General features: G+C 46.9%; 1 long non-coding RNA gene across 2 annotated transcripts in view; it reads right to left on the minus strand.

Annotated features, from left to right (window-relative positions):
• LOC146055748 (uncharacterized) overlaps window positions 1-22,536 on the minus strand; it is a 45,343-nt gene that overhangs the window by 13,294 nt on the left and 9,513 nt on the right. Inside the window, exon 1 of one of the 2 annotated variants that reach the window (XR_014468904.1) lies at window positions 1,858-1,955. The exons of the other annotated variant lie outside the window; for it this stretch is intronic. This is a non-coding gene — a long non-coding RNA (uncharacterized LOC146055748). Of the gene's footprint in view, window positions 1-1,857; window positions 1,956-22,536 lie in introns of those variants that run through there. 2 annotated transcript variants of the gene reach the window in all.

A 22,536-nucleotide genomic window follows, 5' to 3' on the forward strand; every position in this document is an offset into this window, starting at 1 on the left:
ATTATTCTTTATTCCCAGCGGTGGCAGGCGGCATTTCAAGGAAAAAAAACCTAACCCCATTGCACCTACCCCACACTGTCCCCCATCGCACCAGCCCCACACTGTAGTCTCCCATCACACCAGCCCCACACTGTAGTCTCCCATCACACCAGCCCCACACTGTAGTCTCCCCATTGCACCTGCTCCACACTGTAGTCTCCCCATTGCTCCAGCCCGCACTGTAGTCTCCCCATTGCAACAGCCCCACACTGTCACCATCGCACCAGCCCCACACTGTCTTTCATCACATTTTCATCTGTCTTTCAGCCCCACACAGCATAGCTCTGCCCCAACACTCATGAAGCACCGCCTACATGTTTTGATTGGCCCACAATCCAATCAGTCAAAGAAAATGGATCACCATCAATAGGTAAAAACATTGATGGTCATCCATTGCATAGTGTGCCACAATCAATGGGCAGTTGCACTATTGTCATCAATTGCAAAGACGTCCATCCCTAAAGCTGTGCACACACAGTGCAAGTGAGCCTCTGTGCTAAGTTTGCAGTTAAGCACAGATGGCTCAGCATTGTGTGCTGAACAATCTGTCACGGCCAGTGTTCTCTGGTGTGAGAACATTGGCGATGACTAGATTTATAACTGGATGCAGTGTAAATCTAGTCAAGCAACAGCGACGCGCGGGACCGCGCAATCGTCATCACCAGAGGGTATACACATGGAGTGATCCTTTTTTCATTTCTAAGCGATCTAGTCAGATCACTTAGAAATAAGCCTCATATCCCCCTGGGCGGGATGTATTAATGTAAATCGCCAGCCGCCGCGATGCTACCGCATATGTACTAACATATGCGGCTAGCATTGGGTTGCGGTGACGGAGACCCCCGCGATACCTGTAATGTGGTGTGCGGGGGTCTCCGTCACATCCTGGCGGCTGTCAGTGTCCCCCTGCCTCTCCTCCTCCTCCCTACAGCCGGATGTCCTCCCGGCTGTGACACCTGCTGAGGGAGGAGTAGATCGATGGAGGATGGGTCGCAAGGACAGCGGGCGGCGATAGAAGCCCATAGGCATCTATAGGGTATCGCCACCCAGAGGTGGAGATACCCTGCCAGGCGGAGATGGGGCGGACGGGTAATGGTACAAAGGAAAATGCGGTAAAACCCCCGTTTTATCACATTTTCCCTTTAGTACATCCCGCCCCCTGTGTGTATGCCCCATTAGGATGGTAGATAATACAGTATACACTTTAGACTACAGTATAACTAATGTGACAATAATCCCTGTATAACCATCCAGCAAGCAATCCCGGCGGGTGACATGTACTTGGTGTCACCTGAACGCAGCAGAGATCCCAGCCTATATACAGTATGCCCAGTTATCCTACATCTGCACTAATGGCTACGTGCAGTTTGCTAGCCTGTACGGTTTGGCTCACCTGTATCTCACCACATTGGCATGCCGGGCACATATTTACCATTACACTCACATGTGTTTATTATCATAGAACATAGCAAAGCGCGCATAGCTACTGCAGCAGAGAGAGAACATATGGTATACACACAGAGGCTTCCCATAGATTATAATCTGGTCTATATACACCTGTGTCACACTTTGGGAAAGCAGATAGATAATTTACAGTGTATAATAATGCAGACAGCACTGGGGCTGAGATATTACAACCTGAGCCATAGAGTAGCGCTGCTGAGGATACACTGGTATGCCCATACACATAGATATCCCCAGGAGCACCATGCAGCAGCCCTGTGGGAGTCACATACATGACCAACATACAGACTGAGCTCCAGTCCTCACCCACAGGTTGCTCAATGCTCAGGGGGTGTTCTGCACATGTGCACTTACCAGCCGCTTCTTCTACGCAGGAACATGGCGTCCCAGTCAGTGACTGCCTCCATCAGAACAGCCGGCAGAGTGCTCATGTAGGGGGAGCAGCAGTGATGACGATGCATTATGTGCCAGGTGTAGTTCCAGCAGCTGCCAATAGGTGGCGATGGTGCGGCACAGCGTGAATGACGTCACTGCATTGTAGCTACGAGATACACGAACAGTCCGTGTATAAGTGGCTGGTACAGTGGCGTGTACCGTTAGTTCAGCGTCTGGGACAGCCACTCAGGCTGAGCCAGCACGGGTTCGAATCCTCCTCCAGTGTCTGCTGTTTCAGGGGCGTGGGGTGTAGCGCCTTCGGATCCGGGAGCAGCCTGAGTTTTTGACTCATCCACTGATACCACAATATTTTCTGCTCAAACTACATAATATTAATAATTAGCCACCATATATAACCAGGAGGAATAACTTTAAGTGGGGGCAGGACGGAGTCTGTGTACAGACCAATTGTTCTAAATATAGTTTATTCATTGGCACAAAACAGCAAAATAGGTTAAAATTAAAAAAGTGCATTAAGAAAAAAGTGAATAGAAATTGGAGCTGTGTGTCCGTGTCGCTGTACACTTATACAGTGCCCGTGTCAGCAGATTTCCACATACACAATTTTCTTTAATAACTCATGTCGACCTATTCCTGTGTTGACCTTTTTCATGCAGCCTTTTGGATTGTGTTGACCGTTTTCAGCGTCAATTTAAACCAGGTCGATCTTTTTCATATGTAGACCTTTTCACTGCCGACCAAAAGATCTAATTACTGTCGACTTAATGACCCTCACCCCTGGTCACAGCGTCTATAAACTGTTATGTAGGACAGGAGACAAGTTCCGAAAACTAAAATATCATAAATTCCCAAACGTTGGGCAAAAGAAGCAGCCTCTGTGTTTTCCTTCACATGTAGTCATACAGGTAGAGTCGGACAACAGGAATAATAGGCGCTACATGATAATGTATTTATAGCATTCCTCCCAACTGTCCTGATTACAGTGGTATGGTCCCGCTATTTGGAGCCTGCCCTGATGTCCCTTGAGGGGAGGTGATCATGGCTGCTCTGCTTTGTGGAGCAGCCGGTGATTGCTGGATAGGTGCCGTGCGCAGCAAGGAGAGACGGGGCTGGGTACGCTGGCAAAGAGGATGGAAAACCCGGGGCCTCGATGCCCGGTCCCGCCCCCGTTGCACATAGCCCCGCCCCTTTCCAGGGCCAGCTGCATGCAGGTCCCACTGATCTATTGGTAAAAGTTGGAAGGCATGTTCGATGTTCTGTGTATACAATACATTCCTTTTTCTTTTTTAATAGTAGGATCGGCAGCAATTAGCTGTATGCTCTGGCCTTCGTCTGCGGATCTTCGCCTCCAGTGAAGTGTATGGCCTTTGTCAAACATACATAAAAAAAAATAAAAAAATGATACCCGATCTATTGTCTGCGGGCAGACGTGATTCTAGTCTGGCTCTAAACACAGATATTTCTCCATTCCCTGGAGAGAAAGAGAGAAATTGGCCTCACACCCCTTGCTGAAACAGGTAAGGATCATATGGTCGACCTAAAGATTGTCGACAGTCATTAGGTCAACATACTGCAAGGTCGACATGGGTCAAGGTCAACAGGTCATTTGGTCCAAAAAAGCATTAGGTCAAAATGGTCTAGCTCAACATAGGGTTTTGTACTTTTTTTTTTACCCGAATGCCGACACAGTCAACATGGACACAGGATTAAGTGCACCGCATCCCCTCGCATGTCTGGCTGTGCTTGGCACTCTATGTTATTCTCCCACCACACCCTAGTGCAGGCGTTCCCAACCACGGTCCTCAAGGCACACCAACAGTACAGGTTTTAATGATATCCAGGCTTGAGCACAGGTGTCTTAATTAGTACCTGTGATTTGGATTAATCCATCTGTGCTGAAGCCTGGATATCACTAAAACCTGCACTGTTGGTGTGCCTTGAGGACCGTGGTTGGGAACGCCTGCCCTAGTGGATGGTAGGGCATGAAATTCCGCCTGTCGGCACATGTCGGCTCAAAAAAAAACCCAAAAATCCAGTGAAAAACCCAGTCGACCTAGACCATGTTGACCTAATGACCTGTCGACCTAGACCCATGTCGACTTTGCAGTATGTCGACCTGATGACTGTCGACCATCTGATATCGCTGATACAGGTTAATAGATAGAGGCTATCAATCCGAACGGCCTGTAATTGGTATAGCTATCTCACCCCTGCATTACTATATTAAGTATCAATTGGTAATGGGGGAGGCGCACCCAGGAATATGTATTAGACTTGGAAGCAAAGAAAGATAAAGTATTCCTACAAGGGGCAATCTAGGTTAGCATATATTAATGTTCTGATTAATGTTATAGGTACATTAATAAAGTGACCCAAGAAACAGAGAATTGGCTAAAACATGATGTTTATTGAATCATTTATTAAGGACAGCGAAATATTAAAAACATAAGTGAAAAGTGATAAATGTGAAATAAAGTGCATTAGAAAAAAAATTAAAATAAGTCTGTTACGTGTGTGTTATCGGTCATAGCATGTGTGTCTGTAATACTGTTATTAATCTCCACGCAAATATCAATTATTGCTCTAATTAGGCAGTCTTGTAAATTCATCAACAAAGGGACATGTGCACGTTTCAAGATGACGGGTGCAGCAAAATTGTTAGGAATAAAGGTGCGTACACACGGGGCAATATGATCGCTGGCAATATATTGCTAGCAATCATATCAGCAATCATATTGCCCAGTGTCCCGTTTTGTGAAAACGGGAGCGCGCACCCGGCGATTTATCGCTGGTGCACACTCCAATCACTGGCAATATGGTCGCTCAGCAACCATATTCCCAGCTATTTCAGCCCCTATCGCCCCCGTGTGTACACAGCATAATCGCCCCCGGATGACGTCAGCGAACCGGGACCAGGGCGGTCTTTTCGTATGGGCTTAATGGGCACTTGCTCTGGGGCCCCAGGTGTATAAGGGCCATACTCTGATAGCTGAGGATCCCCTTTTTCCAGGGATACCAGAATTTTTAAAATCGGCCCTGGGGAAATGGAGATATCCAACTTCAAAGCAGCAGTCCACATCTGACCTGTTAATTGCACTTCCCAGTCAGAATTCTCAGGTTCTCTCTGACTTAAGGTGCCCATACACGTCTCGATGCGGGCGTGCATTTTGAGCTTAAATAGCACGCATCGCATTCATCCTTGTACATGCGTTGTGCATACAATGCGATGAAAAGCAAGTACAAAAAGTATGTGCAGCACATACTTTTCTCTTTCAATGGTCCTGGTGACACAGCTTCACATTGGGATGTAGGAGGGTCCGCAGGAGCCAGGCACCTATCCTAAAGCTTTTGGAGGGTAGGCTCCTCCCCTACTGCATCCCAGACTCCTCAGTTCGTGTTAGGTGCCCACTGGAGTGGGTGCTATTCTAAAGGGCTGCCGGAGCAGCCGAAGGAGTAGAGTTAGTTAGGGTTTTTATTATTTTATTAACTTTTACACTAGCTAGGTAGGCACAGTGTGAGGATTCTCATTAGTGAATCCTCACACTGCTAGCACAGCAGGAGCTGACAGAAGCGCGTCCTGTCAGCTCACTGTGCACAGGGGAGACGCTGCCTGGCCTCCCTGTGCAGCGCTTACAGCTTCTTTTAAGAAGCTACGAAAACTCCACAGAATGATACTGAGCGCTGATTACCTATTCTACCGACTGTCCAGGATACACAACCAGTGTCCAACATACAAATTCTCAGTTGAAGTAAAAAAAATTGTGACATCTAGTGGTGCGAATAGGAACTGCAGGCAATCATCCCGATCATCCCTTTTTGTGATCATCCTTTTAGTACATCCGCAAATGGTGCCCTGCATACACAAATACATCCACTATAACCACAAACCCTAGCATACTACACATCCTATACATAGCGAGTCTACCACATACCGACATCCTAAAAAAGAAACCTCCTCTATTACCCATAACGCCCAGCATAAACACACAACAGCGCACATATACCTGTACCACAGCCGCACAGCATCTGCCATGAGCCTGACGTCTGCCTTGTGTCCCGTGTCCTCGGCTCCTGCAGCAGGAGGTGCAGGGTCGTCCTCTGCTCCGCCTGTTGTGCTGTTCTGGGTCGGCCTCTGCTTCCACCCCCGGCTCCTATCAGGCTGGGGATCCTCCTCTATCCTCTCCTCCGCTGGGCTGTCACCTGTCCTCTGAGCAGCTCCTGTCCTTGATGTTACATCGTGTTCTTAACTTACTTTCGGGCAGGCATCTCTAGGGGCAGCTCCGCACCACTGAGGGGGCTTCTACAGGTCTCCAGCTAGGGGTCCTTTGCATGTCCTCCAGTCCTGGTTCCTCGAGAGCGGGTGTCCTCCGCGGTGCCTGCGCACCTTGGTCTCCACTTGCTGCGTCCTCTATCTTCTTCGGAGCAACTTCAGGAGAATCCTCCGGCTGGGTGTGCTCCCAGGTAATTTACCCCCTCAGCACCTTCTTCCATGAGGTTCTAGTCTTCACCCTCTCGGCTCCTCCACAGGCAGGCACTATGTAGGACACCTCGGCAGCACACATCATTCTGTTCTCTCCGGGTTTGGGGCTCCTCCTGTGGTTGGCAGCTAGTGGGGGCAGCGCGGTTCCCTTCCCTCTGGCAGGTGGCAGCAGTAGGGGACTTGGAGGAGCCTGGCTCTCCTGGCGCCATTCCTGGTCTCACAGCTGCGCAGCCTCCGCTCCTTACAGGTCAGCAGCTCACAGCACTGCACAGGCCCTTGTCCTCTCCAGGGATCACCCTTCCCGGTGCCGGCTCTCTCTGTTGTGGGTTATGCATCGCTGCAGGACCGCCTCTGATCCCCCTTCCCTACCTCTCTATAGTCCCTGTCACTGGCTCACCCGCCATATCCTGTACTGGCTGTATCATATATTTTTATGTTTCTTTATACTCAAAGGCTATATATCCTCCTTCCCACACAGATTTAAGTTGCGACTATTTGACACAGTGGCTGCCTTGATAAAGGTACCAGCGGGGACCGAAACGTCAGAAGATCTCTCTTGCAGAAAATAAACTTTGGATTACCTCCTGGTTGTACCTCCATTGAACTACAGACTGGTGAGTGCTGTTTATTCCCCCAGTGGGGGTTCTTTCTGGTATCTATCTATCTAAGGAATTATCCAAGCAGGCAGCGGCACTCCGTGGGCTTAACAATGTGTTTATTGGAGGTGACCGACGTTTCGGGGACTGGATACCCCTTTGTCAAGGTGTACAACGCGTGCGGGTGACACAGCAAACATTTAAATACATACAGCATGTGCATACTCACCATTCCCGTACGTGGAGCGTCCCGGTTGCGTCCAGTGCGGCTTCTGGTGCGGGCGGATGTCAGTGGGCGGAGCCTCACTGCATCATCACGCTCCCCTCTGTTGTAGATGGGTTGCTATGGTGACCCCACCGTATCGCCCACTTCTGTATGACAACCTCCGCTCCAGGATCCGGGTTTGGCTTCTGCCTATAACAACACATAAATGGCACATAAATAACCTACATTAAAACAGTAAAACAATGTTAAAAAATGGTGCAAGTTTGAAGTGTAAATTTCAGATGCCACGGGACTACTGCCCGAGCAATGTTTAAGAAGTGATGTGAAGAAGATGTCACCGCATCTAGCGTGACAATTGTATGGTGTTAACACAGGGATCCGGACGGGTGTGTTACATATGGATCTCTGTATACAATAATAACATGGTCAAACTGATCGCTAATGATCATGTTTGTAAATCGGAGATGTCAGGCTCTAACACATGGGGGAGATGTGCTGTGGGATCTCTATGAATGTGAGAATTACAGGGGCGTGTTGTACCATAAATATCGGCTCCACAAGTGATATATATGCTTCATGTTGTCTTTGAGAACAGAACAGCAGTATAGCGTGTATATATATACTATGTATACATCGGGGGAAATGTACCAAAATGGATTCGTAAAAAATAGGTGTATTCGTAGGCAGAAATACGCCTATTTTTTACACATTTGTATTTTTGGGATTTACACACACTTCTTTGTATGTCAAACCGACAGATCGCAATACTATACTTAGACACAACAGCTCGCACCCACGCAACATGGTGGAGAGTCTCCCATACTCAGTTTTTGAGAGTATGCAGGATCACTGATACCGACTCTGAAACCCATCACCAACTGGACATCATGCAGCAGAAGTTCGAGGACAGAGGCTACCCCAGACAGGGCCTACTTAAAGCCAAGGCCAGGGCTCTGGCGTGTGAGCGCACCACTCTTATCACAGGTGCAACACCTAAAGTCATAAAGCCATGTATTCCATGGGTTAATGACTTTAGCTCTGCCAGCCGAGAAACCACCAGCAGAGTAAAAAACTGGTGGGAAATTGTGCGTTCGGATCCCGAGCTACCGGTGTTCAAAGACACCAAGCTGATGCCGAGCTACAAGCGCGGCCCAAACTTGAAGGACCTATTGGTCAAGACCGAGATTACAAATTTTGACACCCCTTCTAGACAAATCAGACCCACCAGAATGGGCTGTTACCGGTGCCTAGGCTGCACAACATGCAGCTTCATGACAGCTTGCACCGAAGTTGCACATCTCTATACGGGTAAAAAAAATTTAAATCAGATGGCCCCTCACGTGCACGACTAAATTTGTTATCTACATCATTTATTGTCCATGTGGAATACATTACATCGGCAAGACCGATTGTGCCATACGGGCAGCCCTTCATTCTGGCTCAGGGGAGCAACCAGTGACCAGGAATTTCGCCAAGGCCAAACATAACATGGCAATGATCAAATATAAGATCATAGACCACGTGCCGGCACACATACGGGGTGGCAACCGTTCCAAACAGCTTCTGCAGCTTGAGTCCAAGTGGATTTACAAAATGGACACACTACACCCTAAAGGCCTTAATGACACACTTGGCCTACATAATTTTTTGTAACCATTTTGGTCCACTAACACACAATCATGTCTTCCTTTTCTCTCCCCCTTGTTAAAGGTACTTGTCATCCCACTGTGTGACACCAGTCCCCCAGCCTTATCGGTGTCCAGGTGACACACCAGGATAACATATAATATACAAGATGCTGGCATTCTGTTGTTGCAATTTCTGGCTTCTGGTGCTATGCGCATACAGTGATGCTGGCTGCATCACCCCACACAGGGCTGTTTTTGCTTATTATAGATACCCAGCAGGGACTCAGTATTTCTCCCTGCATTTAAACCACTCACGCCATAGGGTTTGCACCTCACCCAGCATATGCACTTTGACTTTTGCCCAGTACGGCTCCAATTCGGGGCCGCACGCAGTTATCTTTTTATACGTATACCCTTTTTAAATGTTCGTTTTTTATTATATATGTCTTCTCATTTTTAGCCACTAGATGTCACTATGTAGTCATAATATGGTCATGTCCACTTGTTTTTTTGCATTTTTTATTCACTTGCATCCTCTGAAGTTTTGTGTATGTATGGATGCCTTTGTTGCTTTATGACTTCTGTAGCACGATACTTGTATTCATGCTAATGTGAGCTGCAATCTCTTTCCCAGCCCACCCACGTCACCGCGGGATGACGACCGTGATGACGCGCGGTCAGCTGGACGCCGCCGAACGTGGTGACGTCACTGCTGTGCGCAGGACTCCGGAAACCGGCCCGTGGATGCTCGTGGGGGACGGCTACAGGGAGGGGGATCAGAGGCGGTCCTGCAGCGATGCATAACCCACAACAGAGAGAGCCGGCACCGGGAAGGGTGATCCCTGGAGAGGACAAGGGCCTGTGCAGTGCTGTGAGCTGCTGACCTGTAAGGAGCGGAGGCTGCGCAGCTGTGAGACCAGGAATGGCGCCAGGAGAGCCAGGCTCCTCCAAGTCCCCTACTGCTGCCACCTGCCAGAGGGAAGGGAACCGCGCTGCCCCCACTAGCTGCCAACCACAGGAGGAGCCCCAAACCCGGAGAGAACAGAATGATGTGTGCTGCCGAGGTGTCCTACATAGTGCCTGCCTGTGGAGGAGCCGAGAGGGTGAAGACTAGAACCTCAAGGAAGAAGGTGCTGAGGGGGTAAATTACCTGGGAGCACACCCAGCCGGAGGATTCTCCTGAAGTTGCTCCGAAGAAGATAGAGGACGCAGCAAGTGGAGACCAAGGTGCGCAGGCACTGCGGAGGACACCCGCTCTCGAGGAACCAGGACTGGAGGACATGCAAAGGACCCCTAGCTGGAGACCTGTAGAAGCCCCCTCAGTGGTGCGAAGCTGCCCGTAGAGATGCCTGCCCGAAAGTAAGTTAAGAACACAATGTAACATCACTAATGAGAATCCTCACACTGTGCCTACCTAGCTAGTGTAAAAGTTAATAAAATAATAAAAACCCTAACTAACTCTACTCCTTCGGCTGCTCCGGCAGCCCTTTAGAATAGCACCCACTCCAGTGGGCACCTAACACGAACTGAGGAGTCTGGGATGCAGTAGGGGAGGAGCCTACCCTCCAAAAGCTTTAGGATAGGTGCCTGGCTCCTGCGGACCCTCCTACATCCCAATGTGAAGCTGTGTCACCAGGACCATTGAAAGAGAAAAGTATGTGCTGCACATACTTTTTGTACTTGCTTTTCATCGCATTGTATGCACAACGCATGTACAAGGATGAATGCGATGCGTGCTATTTAAGCTCAAAATGCACGCCCGCATCGAGACGTGTATGGGCACCTTAAGTCAGAGAGAACCTGAGAATTCTGACTGGGAAGTGCAATTAACAGGTCAGATGTGGACTGCTGCTTTGAAGTTGGATATCTCCATTTCCCCAGGGCCGATTTTAAAAATTCTGGTATCCCTGGAAAAAGGGGATCCTCAGCTATCAGAGTATGGCCCTTATACACCTGGGGCCCCAGAGCAAGTGCCCATTAAGCCCATACGAAAAGACCGCCCTGGTCCCGGTTCGCTGACGTCATCCGGGGGCGATTATGCTGTGTACACACGGGGGCGATAGGGGCTGAAATAGCTGGGAATATGGTTGCTGAGCGACCATATTGCCAGTGATTGGAGTGTGCACCAGCGATAAATCGCCGGGTGCGCGCTCCCGTTTTCACAAAACGGGACACTGGGCAATATGATTGCTGATATGATTGCTAGCAATATATTGCCAGCGATCATATTGCCCCGTGTGTACGCACCTTTATTCCTAACAATTTTGCTGCACCCGTCATCTTGAAACGTGCACATGTCCCTTTGTTGATGAATTTACAAGACTGCCTAATTAGAGCAATAATTGATATTTGCGTGGAGATTAATAACAGTATTACAGACACACATGCTATGACCGATAACACACACGTAACAGACTTATTTTAATTTTTTTTCTAATGCACTTTATTTCACATTTATCACTTTTCACTTATGTTTTTAATATTTCGCTGTCCTTAATAAATGATTCAATAAATATCATGTTTTAGCCAATTCTCTGTTTCTTGGGTCACTTTATTAATGTACCTATAACATTAATCAGAACATTAATATATGCTAACCTAGATTGCCCCTTGTAGGAATACTTTATCTTTCTTTGCTTCCAAGTCTAATACATATTCCTGGGTGCGCCTCCCCCATTACCAATTGATACTTAATATAGTAATGCAGGGGTGAGATAGCTATACCAATTACAGGCCGTTCGGATTGATAGCCTCTATCTATTAACCTGTATCAGCGATATCAGATGGTCGACAGTCATCAGGTCGACATACTGCAAAGTCGACATGGGTCTAGGTCGACAGGTCATTAGGTCAACATGGTCTAGGTCGACTGGGTTTTTCACTGGATTTTTGGGTTTTTTTTTGAGCCGACATGTGCCGACAGGCGGAATTTCATGCCCTACCATCCACTAGGGCAGGCGTTCCCAACCACGGTCCTCAAGGCACACCAACAGTGCAGGTTTAAGTGATATCCAGGCTTCAGCACAGATGGATTAATCCAAATCACAGGTACTAATTAAGTCACCTGTGCTCAAGCCTGGATATCATTAAAACCTGTACTGTTGGTGTGCCTTGAGGACCGTGGTTGGGAACGCCTGCACTAGGGTGTGGTGGGAGAATAACATAGAGTGCCAAGCACAGCCAGACATGCGAGGGGATGCGGTGCACTTAATCCTGTGTCCATGTTTTTTTTAAATTCTGTATTTTTATTAAGATTTTGAAACATACAAAATAATTCCCACTACAGATATAGGGTATTGTGGGCCCAGACATTGTAAACCACAAATGATAGGATAACGACACAGGATACTAATACAGCAAAGAGCAGCCAGAGTAGTGTTAAAATTAGAGTGGTACGTGTGAGCATCAATGTAGTAGGGGTAGTAAGTGTACATACATTAAGTGCAATCTCTGCATTTCAGGATTATCAAGTCCTATTGCCCAAAGGCGCCATCTGGGTTCTAGGTACTATCAGGAATAGGGCACATATACATACATAGTGACATACCACCCTACAATATGGCAAAAGTATAACAGTACGGATATAGAAATGTGAAAGGAGAATATGTTCCCCAGCTAAGAGAAGTAATGAAAGTAGGGAAGATTTTCGTTGCAGTGTCAGTAGTCTGGTCCAAAATGGAAATGAAAACGATAATTAAGTAACCCACTATCTGTGTAATCTACCTATGCTACCCAAAACAAATCCCCCCCAAAAACCCAAAGTAAACCTCCCCAAAAAACCCCCCACCCTGTATGACCTAACCCCAACCTAGGTATACCTGGATCCCGAACAACCTATCCCCCCAACTGTCTATACTACTTCCTCTAAGAGGGATAAATTAGTGGCCTTTAGCTTATATTAGCTAATCTAGCCTAACATCCTAATTCACCCCCTCCCCCTCCCCCTCCTCCCCCCCCCCTCCCCCCTCCCCCCCCCCCCCCCCGAACACATAAAGGATAGACAGAACGGATGCCTAACAGGGGCAGTGTGAGACAGGATTAAATCACTTTAAGACCTAAGGGCAGGTCCCCCAAACCCATCGGACAAAAAGAAAAAAACAAAACAAAAACAATATGATAAGCAGTACAGAGGATATGAATGTAGATAAAACAAAGTTTAAATACGGGTCGAGATAAGGCGATGTATATAGCGGAATCAATTAGTCCGGCCAGGTGTCAACGTGATTCATATATGCAGGTACAATGATTCTAGAGGCAAGTCTAGGTTCAGGAGGATAGACAGAGGGACCGCCAGGAGGGAAAGAGTGTGGTCTCCACGATCTTACAGATGTATGTAGGAGAGCTGGATAATTTCCAAAGTACACTACAGTGTCCTCCAGCTGCATACACTCAGGGTACCAAGCATTTCCAGAAATAGGCAGGTCTTTCCAAGAGTTTACAGCCGACAGAAGAACAATCGCAGTTGCTGCAGGAGTAGGAGTCACAGGTGTAGGGCACTGATTCAGAATCTTGTCATCTCTGGCAACAAGCTCCTCGTACGCAGATAATGTGGGAGAAGCATCTCCCTGCAGTGCAGTCAATTTATTAATAAGCCTGTCAGCAGAGGCATAGATGGCCGTCAGGATTTGTTGGACTGATGTGCCCATTGTTAAGGAGATGACTGTCCCCACTAGGTTTCAAATTGAAGAGGAGCAGGTGAGCTGCGCTGAAGGAGTCTAGATAAGGGATAGAGGTGGCTAGCACACCTCTAATCCTACACAGGATGTTAGCAGCAGCGGCACAACCAGTCACAGGGGACGCAGGAGATAATCAGGCAGGCTGCAATGGCAGGTATATATTATACAAAGGCAGGTAGACTGCACGTGGCTGGAGTGCAGAGTCAGCCGCCAAGGAGTATCACCAGTCGCCACTGCGGAGCAGGGAGCCCTCAGTTAACAGGAACAGTGTAGTGTCACCTTGCAAGAAGCAGTGTACGCCAGGACAGGCACAGATCTCTCCCTCCACAGCTCCACAATAATACATCGGCGTCCCCACAATTCTGGATACCAGCCACGTCGCGCAGGATGACCTGTTCACCCCAGAGGGCACACAGCGTGAAAAGCCACTGCGTGGTCGGCCGCGGACACCGCCGGCAATCAGGGAGTCATCACACGGGGAGAAGTCAAAATGGCGCCCGGCTGCACGCTGATGAGAGGCCCAGACTGCTGCAGGAGGTCTTACAGGACGCGCAGGAGAGCCGCGGAGGTCACAGGAGAGGCACCGCAGGCTCCTAAGGTGAGTGGAAGGAAGTGGGGAACCCACCACCCCTAATAGAGGATTTCTAGCAGGATAAAGACGGAGCCCACGCCAGACACGTCTGTCCCTGCACTCAGTCAAGCCACGCCCCCTCAATCCTGTGTCCATGTTGACTGTGTCGGCATTCGGGTAAAAAAAAAGTACAAAACCCCATGTTGAGCTAGACCATTTTGACCTAATGCTTTTTTGGACCAAATGACCTGTTGACCTTGACCCATGTCGACCTTGCAGTATGTTGACCTAATGACTGTCGACAATCTTTAGGTCGACCATATGATCCTTACCTGTTTCAGCAAGGGGTGTGAGGCCAATTTCTCTCCAGGGAATGGAGAAATATCTGTGTTTAGAGCCAGACTAGAATCACGTCTGCCCGCAGACAATAGATCGGGTATCATTTTTTTATTTTTTTTTATGTATGTTTGACAAAGGCCATACACTTCACTGGAGGCGAAGATCCGCAGACGAAGGCCAGAGCATACAGCTAATTGCTGCCGATCCTACTATTAAAAAAGAAAAAGGAATGTATTGTATACACAGAACATCGAACATTCCTTCCAACTTTTACCAATAGATCAGTGGGACCTGCATGCAGCTGGCCCTGGAAAGGGGCGGGGCTATGTGCAACGGGGGCGGGACCGGGCATCGAGGCCCCGGGTTTTCCATCCTCTTTGCCAGCGTACCCAGCCCCGTCTCTCCTTGCTGCGCACGGCACCTATCCAGCAATCACCGGCTGCTCCACAAAGCAGAGCAGCCATGATCACCTCCCCTCAAGGGACATCAGGGCAGGCTCCAAATAGCGGGACCATACCACTGTAATCAGGACAGTTGGGAGGAATGCTATAAATACATTATCATGTAGCGCCTATTATTCCTGTTGTCCGACTCTACCTGTATGACTACATGTGAAGGAAAACACAGAGGCTGCTTCTTTTGCCCAACGTTTGGGAATTTATGATATTTTAGTTTTCGGAACTTGTCTCCTGTCCTACATAACAGTTTATAGACGCTGTGACCAGGGGTGAGGGTCATTAAGTCGACAGTAATTAGATCTTTTGGTCGGCAGTGAAAAGGTCTACATATGAAAAACATCGACCTAGTTTAAATTGATGCTGAAAACGGTCGACACAATCCAAAAGGCTGCATGAAAAAGGTCAACACAGGAATAGGTCGACATGAGTTATTAAAGAAAATTGTGTATGTGGAAATCTGCTGACACGGGCACTGTATAAGTGTACAGCGACACGGACACACAGCTCCAATTTCTATTCACTTTTTTCTTAATGCACTTTTTTAATTTTAACCTATTTTGCCGTTTTGTGCCAATGAATAAACTGTATATTTAGAACAATTGGTCTGTACACAGACTCCGTCCTGCCCCCACTTAAAGTTATTCCTCCTGGTTATATATGGTGGCTAATTATTAATATTATGTAGTTTGAGCAGAAAATATTGTGGTATCAGTGGATGAGTCAAAAACTCAGGCTGCTGCCGGATCCGAAGGCGCTACACCCCACGCCCCTGAAACAGCAGACACTGGAGGAGGATTCGAACCCGTGGTGGCTCAGCCTGAGTGGCTGTCCCAGACGCTGAACTAACGGTACACGCCACTGTACCAGCCACTCATACACGGACTGTTCGTGTATCTCGTAGCTACAATGCAGTGACGTCATTCACGCTGTGCCGCACCATCGCCACCTATTGGCAGCTGCTGGAACTACACCTGGCACATAATGCATCGTCATCACTGCTGCTCCCCCTACATGAGCACTCTGCCGGCTGTTCTGATGGAGGCAGTCACTGACTGGGACGCCATGCCCCTGCGTAGAAGAAGCGGCTGGTAAGTGCACATGTGCAGAACACCCCCTGAGCATTGAGCAACCTGTGGGAAAGGACTGGAGCTCAGTCTGTATGTTGGTCATAGTTACATAGTTACATAGTAGGTAAGGCTGAAAAAAGACTTGCGTCCATCTAGTTCAACCTGGTATAGATATCCATTGCTGATTTGGTTGGTTCTGGTATTTTACAGACAAATTATATTTCTTATTTGTACCCATGGATGTTTTTCTCCAGTAAATGTTTGTCCAACTTTGCCTTGAACGCATTTAATGAGCCAGCCGTTACCACCTCTCTGGGAAGAGAGTTCCAGAGTTTGACTGTTCTGACCGTAAAGAAATTCTTTCTACTAGCTGAATGAAATCTTTTTTCTTCTAATCTATACTCATGCCCTCGCGTCCTAGATTCCTTTCTAGTAGAAAATAGGGTGTGTGACAGTTCCTTATATTGGCCCTTGATATACTTGTACATGTTGAGCATGTCCCCCCTTAAACGTCTCTTTTCTAATGTAAATAGTCCCAAATTGCTTAATCTCTCCCCGTAGCTTAAATTCTCCATTCCCCTAATAAGCTTTGTTGCTCGCCTTTGGACTTTTTCTAATTCTATGATGTCCTTTTTATAGTGTGGGGCCCAGAACTGTACTCCGTACTCTAGGTGAGGTCTCACCAATGCTTTATATAGTGGCATAATTACCCTTGAGTCCCTAGTTTCCATTCCCCTCTTAATACATGCCAGAATTTTGTTGGCCTTTTTTGTAGCTACGTTACAATGGGCACTACATCCTAGATTGCTGTCTATTTGGACTCCTAGATCCTTTTCAAGTATGGAATTACCCAGTTCCTCTCCGCTAAGGTTGTAACTTGCACACTGGTTGTGTCTCCCAAGGTGCATAACCTTACATTTATCTACATTGAACCTCATCTTCCATTTTTTTGCCCACTCATCTAGAATTGCAAGATCATTTTGAAGCATGGTGACATCTTCTGGTGATTTGATGACTTTGCTAAGTTTTGTATCGTCCGCAAAGATGGATACATTGCTGAGTAACCCTATCCCAATATCGTTAATAAAAATGTTAAACAAAATGGGCCCCAAAACCGAACCCTGGGGCACTCCACTTAGTACCGGTATCATATCTGATACGGCACCATTCACAACCACTCTTTGTTCTCTATTACATAGCCAATTCCCTACCCATCTGCAGATATTTTCACCCAATCCTAGGTTCTCCATTTTATTAATCAATCTCTTGTGTGGGACAGTATCAAATGCTTTAGCAAAATCTAGGAAAATCACATCTACAGCATTTCCATTATCGAGGTTTTTGCTAACCTCTTCATAGAACCCTAGTAGATTAGTTTGGCATGAACGATTTTTCACGAACCCATGTTGGTTAGTACTGAGTAGAAGGTGATGATCTAAATATTCCTGGATACCATCCCTTAAAAATCCTTCAAATAGTTTACCCACAATTGATGTTAAACTAACGGGTCTGTAATTAGCTGGATCTTCCTTTTTTCCTTTTTTGAATATTGGCACTACCTCTGCTATTCTCCAATCTTTTGGTACTATACCTGACGATAGTGACTTGCTAAAGATATAATGTAGGGGGGTAGCTAGTTCATCCCTTAATTCCATTAATACCCTCGGATGAATCCCATCTGGCCCTGGTGACTTATTTGTTTTGAGTTTGCTTAGCCTCAGTATTATTTCTTTCGGCGTGAAATCCACAATGAGATCTGGCTTATTTGTCCCGTTTGTGGTAAATGTTCGTTCCACAGTCTGCTCTCCCTTAGTAAATACTGATGAGAAGAACTCATTTAACAGTTTTGCTTTTCCCTTGTCCTCAGTAACACTTTTTCCACTAGTATCAGTTAGTGGGCCTATGTTTTCCTTAATTAAACGTTTACTATTTATGTATTTAAAACATTTCTTTGGGTTGTTTTTGCTTTCAGTGGCTATGCACTCTTCATATAATATTTTCGCTGCTTTGATTACCCCTTTACAAGTTTTGTTTGATTCTTTGTATTTTGCGAATGCCTCCTCATTCAAGTTATTTTTATAGAATTTAAAGGCTCTGGTTTTATTGTTGATAGCTGACCTTACTTCTTTGTCATGTATGTGACTCCCACAGGGCTGCTGCATGGTGCTCCTGGGGATATCTATGTGTATGGGCATACCAGTGTATCCTCAGCAGCGCTACTCTATGGCTCAGGTTGTAATATCTCAGCCCCAGTGCTGTCTGCATTATTATACACTGTATATTATCTATCTGCTTTCTCAAAGTGTGACACAGGTGTATATAGACCAGATTATAATCTATGGGAAGCCTCTGTGTGTATACCATATGTTCTCTCTCTGCTGCAGTAGCTATGCGCGCTTTGCTATGTTCTATGATAATAAACACATGTGAGTGTAATGGTAAATATGTGCCCGGCATGCCAATGTGGTGAGATACAGGTGAGCCAAACCGTACAGGCTAGCAAACTGCACATAGCCATTAGTGCAGATGTGGGATAACTGGGCATACTGTATATAGGCTGGGATCACTGCTGCGTTCAGGTGACACCAAGTACATGTCACCCGCCGGGATTGCTTGCTGGATGGTTATACAGGGATTATTGTCACATTAGTTATACTGTAGTCTAAAGTGTATACTGTATTATCTACCATCCTAATGGGGCATACACACAGGGGGCGGGATGTACTAAAGGGAAAATGTGATAAAACGGGGGTTTTACCGCATTTTCCTATGTACCATTATCCGTCCGCCCCATCTCCGCCTGGCAGGGTATCTCCACCTCTGGGTGGCGATACCCTATAGATGCCTATGGGCTTCTATCGCCGCCCGCCGTCCTTGCGACCCATCCTCCATCGATCTACTCCTCCCTCAGCAGGTGTCACAGCCAGGATGTGACGGAGACCCCCGCACACCACATTACAGGTATCGCGGGGGTCTCCGTCACCGCAACCCGATGCTAGCCGCATATGTTAGTACATATGCGGTAGCATCGTGGCGGCTGGCGATTTACATTAATACATCCCGCCCAGGGGAATATGAGGCTTATTTCTAAGTGATCTGACTAGATCGCTTAGAAATGAAAAAAGGATCACTCCATGTGTATACCCTCTGGTGATGACGATTGCGCGGTCCCGCGCGTCGCTGTTGCCTGACTAGATTTACACTGCATCCAGTTATAAATCTAGTCATCGCCAGTGTTCTCACACCAGAGAACACTGGCCGTGACAGATTGTTCAGCACACAATGCTGAGCCATCTGTGCTTAACTGCAAACTTAGCACAGAGGCTCACTTGCACTGTGTGTGCACAGCTTTAGGGATGGACGTCTTTGCAATTGATGACAATAGTGCATACACACTATTGTGCAATGGATGACCATCAATGTTTTTACCTATTGATGGTGATCCATTTTCTTTGACTGATTGGATTGTGGGCCAATCAAAACATGTAGGCGGTGCTTCATGAGTGTTGGGGCAGAGCTATGCTGGTGGTAAGGGTTGCTGGTCTTACTGTACTGCATATTAAAAGAATAATAATAAAAAATATATATATAATTTATGTAAGGTGCTAAACAACATATAATGGTGATTCAATTGTTTTGTGCACCCGTAGCTCTTGCCTAATGTAGTGGGAGCTAATGAATTGTTCGCAGCCCTTGCCCTGGTCTTGTTGGCTGCATTTTTGCGCCCTAAATAAACTAGATGCAGCTTATTGCCCTACTGTGCGCGAAGGGTGCGAGGAGAAATCCAGGTGACGTGCAGCCTGGGAGTCGGGTCACCAAACAATTGACTTTGATTTTAAAGCTCGTTTGTCACTGAGCGCCCTTTAGCTGTTTTGAAACTACACATCCCAGCATGCCTTGCCATAGTTTTAGTATTCCCTAATAGCAGAACTGTGGCAAGGCATGATGGGACTTGCAGTTTCACAACAGCTGGCGGGCCATAGTTTGGACATGATTGGTGTATTGGGTTCGTTAGCTGTTCACTAGCCTTTTGCACAAACCACTTTGGCACATATGGAGATGTAATCTCTTTATTAGTCTTTTTATTAGTCTTGCACTCTACTATTACATATAATGCATGCCTTGACACCGTTTCACCGTTCGTGACACCCAAAATGTCGTTAAAATATTTGTTCCAACCAGATTGTTGCTCGGAAAATGTCCAAACTTTTTTTATTTCTTTACATTTTTGAAATACACAAAAAAGGGATTTTTGTAAGAACTTACCGTTCGAATCCCTTTCTCTGATATGGTCCTGGTGACACAGCTCAACACTGGGATGTAGGAGGGTCCGAAGGAGCCAGGCACCTATCCTAAATCTTTTAGAGGGTAGGCTCCTCCCCTACTGCATCCCGGACTCTTCAGTTCAATCTTTCAAAGCCACTGGAATACATTAACTCAGTACAAACGCCTGCACATATTATATGCACATTTTTTAACAATAACTGTTACTTTAACCAATTAAACATGAACATCATGAACACTGGCATACTTACTGAGCGTAAGGGAGGGATCGCTGTGTCACCAGGACCATATCAGAGAAAGGGATTCGAACGGTAAGTTCTTACAAAAATCCCTTTTTCTCTTTCAATGGTCCTGGTGACACAGCTCAACACTGGGACGTTCCAGAGCCGGTCCTTTGTGTGGGTACGCTCAGGTCTGCAGCTCTCATCACTGCTCGCCCGAATGATGCGTCCTCCGACGCGAACTCATGGAACCTATAGAATTTGGCAAAGGTATGAACAGATGACCAAGTGGCAGCCCTGCAAACCTGCTCAGCTGTTGCCCCATGTCGAACCGCCCAAGAGGTGGCAACTGACCTGGTGGTATGCGCATTTATCCTTGCCGGAACAGGCCTTCCAACTTTAGTGTATGCAAAAGCTATCACAGAGCGCAACCACCTAGCAATGGTCTGCTTAGATGCCGGCCAACCAATCTTGTGTATGTCATACAACACTAACAAGGTGTCAGTCTTTCTGACACTCTTAACTCTGTCCACATAAATGCGTAATGCACGCACAACATCCAAATTCCTCAATTTGTCCCTTTTTCTAGAACCCTCTGGGGGTTGAACACAGGTAGAACTATCTCCTGGTTTAGATGGAAAGCAGAGACTACTTTTGGTAAAAACTGAGGTACCGTCCGAAGAACTGCCCTATCCTCATGAAATATCAAGAAAGGAGACTTGCATGACAATGCTCCTACTGTAACTCTGACACCCTCTTCGCTGATGCCACTGCCAACAAGAATACCAGCTTCCATGTGAGAAACTTAAGGTCCGCCGACCTTAATGGTTCAAAAGGTGCCTTCTGAGGCGAGAGAGAGAGAGAGAGGGTGAGGCGAGAGAGAGAGAGAGAGAGAGGCTTAGCCGGCAGGAAGAGCTGACAGCCACTGCTAGCAGAGAGCAGCTTAGCGTTGTGGCGGGGGGGGGGGGGGGGGGGGATTTGTCACTTTAAAGAGCTGCCATGCCGCTCACTTCTCAGGACTTCAGCAGTGGTAACAGCATGGGGGACGGTGGCGGGCTACATCTGTAACAACAGACACACAGCTTTCAGCAGAGAGCTCATCAGCGTTTCAGTGCATGCAGGGGGGGCGGATGAGAAAGTTTGCAACGGGGTGTCAGCGCACCAGGGGGGCAGCGGAAGGGCGCAAAGTCCCAGACACAAAAAGGGCAGGAACACTAATTTCTGTGTCCTACGGATGACAGAAGGAGGGTGATATGGTCAGATGTATCTGCCTTCACCGTGGTTCGCAACAAGAAGATTTTGACCCAACTTGAATAACTCTGCAGCTCTTAAGGCCCCCATCTGCTAGGGTGGGGAATCGCCTGTGGTACCCCGCCAACTCACCCGGCAGCTGCTACGTTCAGTTCACAAATATTTCTACCCATGCATGTTGCCCCTTCTTTATATAAACACCTCTTTCTACACTTTTATGAAAACTCTTCACTACTGTATAACCGCAGCTCACCGTTACCAATTCTAAACAGTCTCTTGTTACAGTACATCTTTAGTTGTGACACCTGTCAGTATCACACTGACCCCAGGGGTTAATAAACTGCTTTCTGTTCTACCCTGATACTAGTAAATCCCCTAAACTCCAATACTGCTCTAAAACAAACAGTCATATTTATTGTGGGTTTTATTACTGTTTTAATTCAGCTCATCCTGGAAAAGGATTTGTGGCATTGAGAAAACCTCTGCGAGTATTTATAACAGTGTCTTGAGAATAAAACATTAATCTGGTCATGTAATTATAAATATGGTCAAAATAATAGGCAAAATCAGTGCTGGTGGCTGCCCATCGTAAAATATGTGATAACAGAAGTGAATCACTTGCCTCACCACATAATTACTTTTAAGTACGATATAAACAATCAACTAAATATATATTTTTTTGGCATTTTTCAATAAAGAAACTTTTAGCCTAGTGCTGCTGTGAAAAAAATTCTGATACTCTCTCTAGGTCTGTGGGTCCCAACCTCGGTCCTCAGGACCCCCCAACAGTCTGCGTTTTCCAGGTCACCCGGCAGGTGCACTCATTATTCACTGACACAT

This window comes from Crinia signifera, unplaced genomic scaffold (genome assembly GCF_055691185.1).
Source record: "Crinia signifera unplaced genomic scaffold, ASM5569118v1 HAP2_SCAFFOLD_549, whole genome shotgun sequence".
In the NCBI taxonomy this organism is placed as follows: Eukaryota; Metazoa; Chordata; class Amphibia; order Anura; family Myobatrachidae; genus Crinia; species Crinia signifera.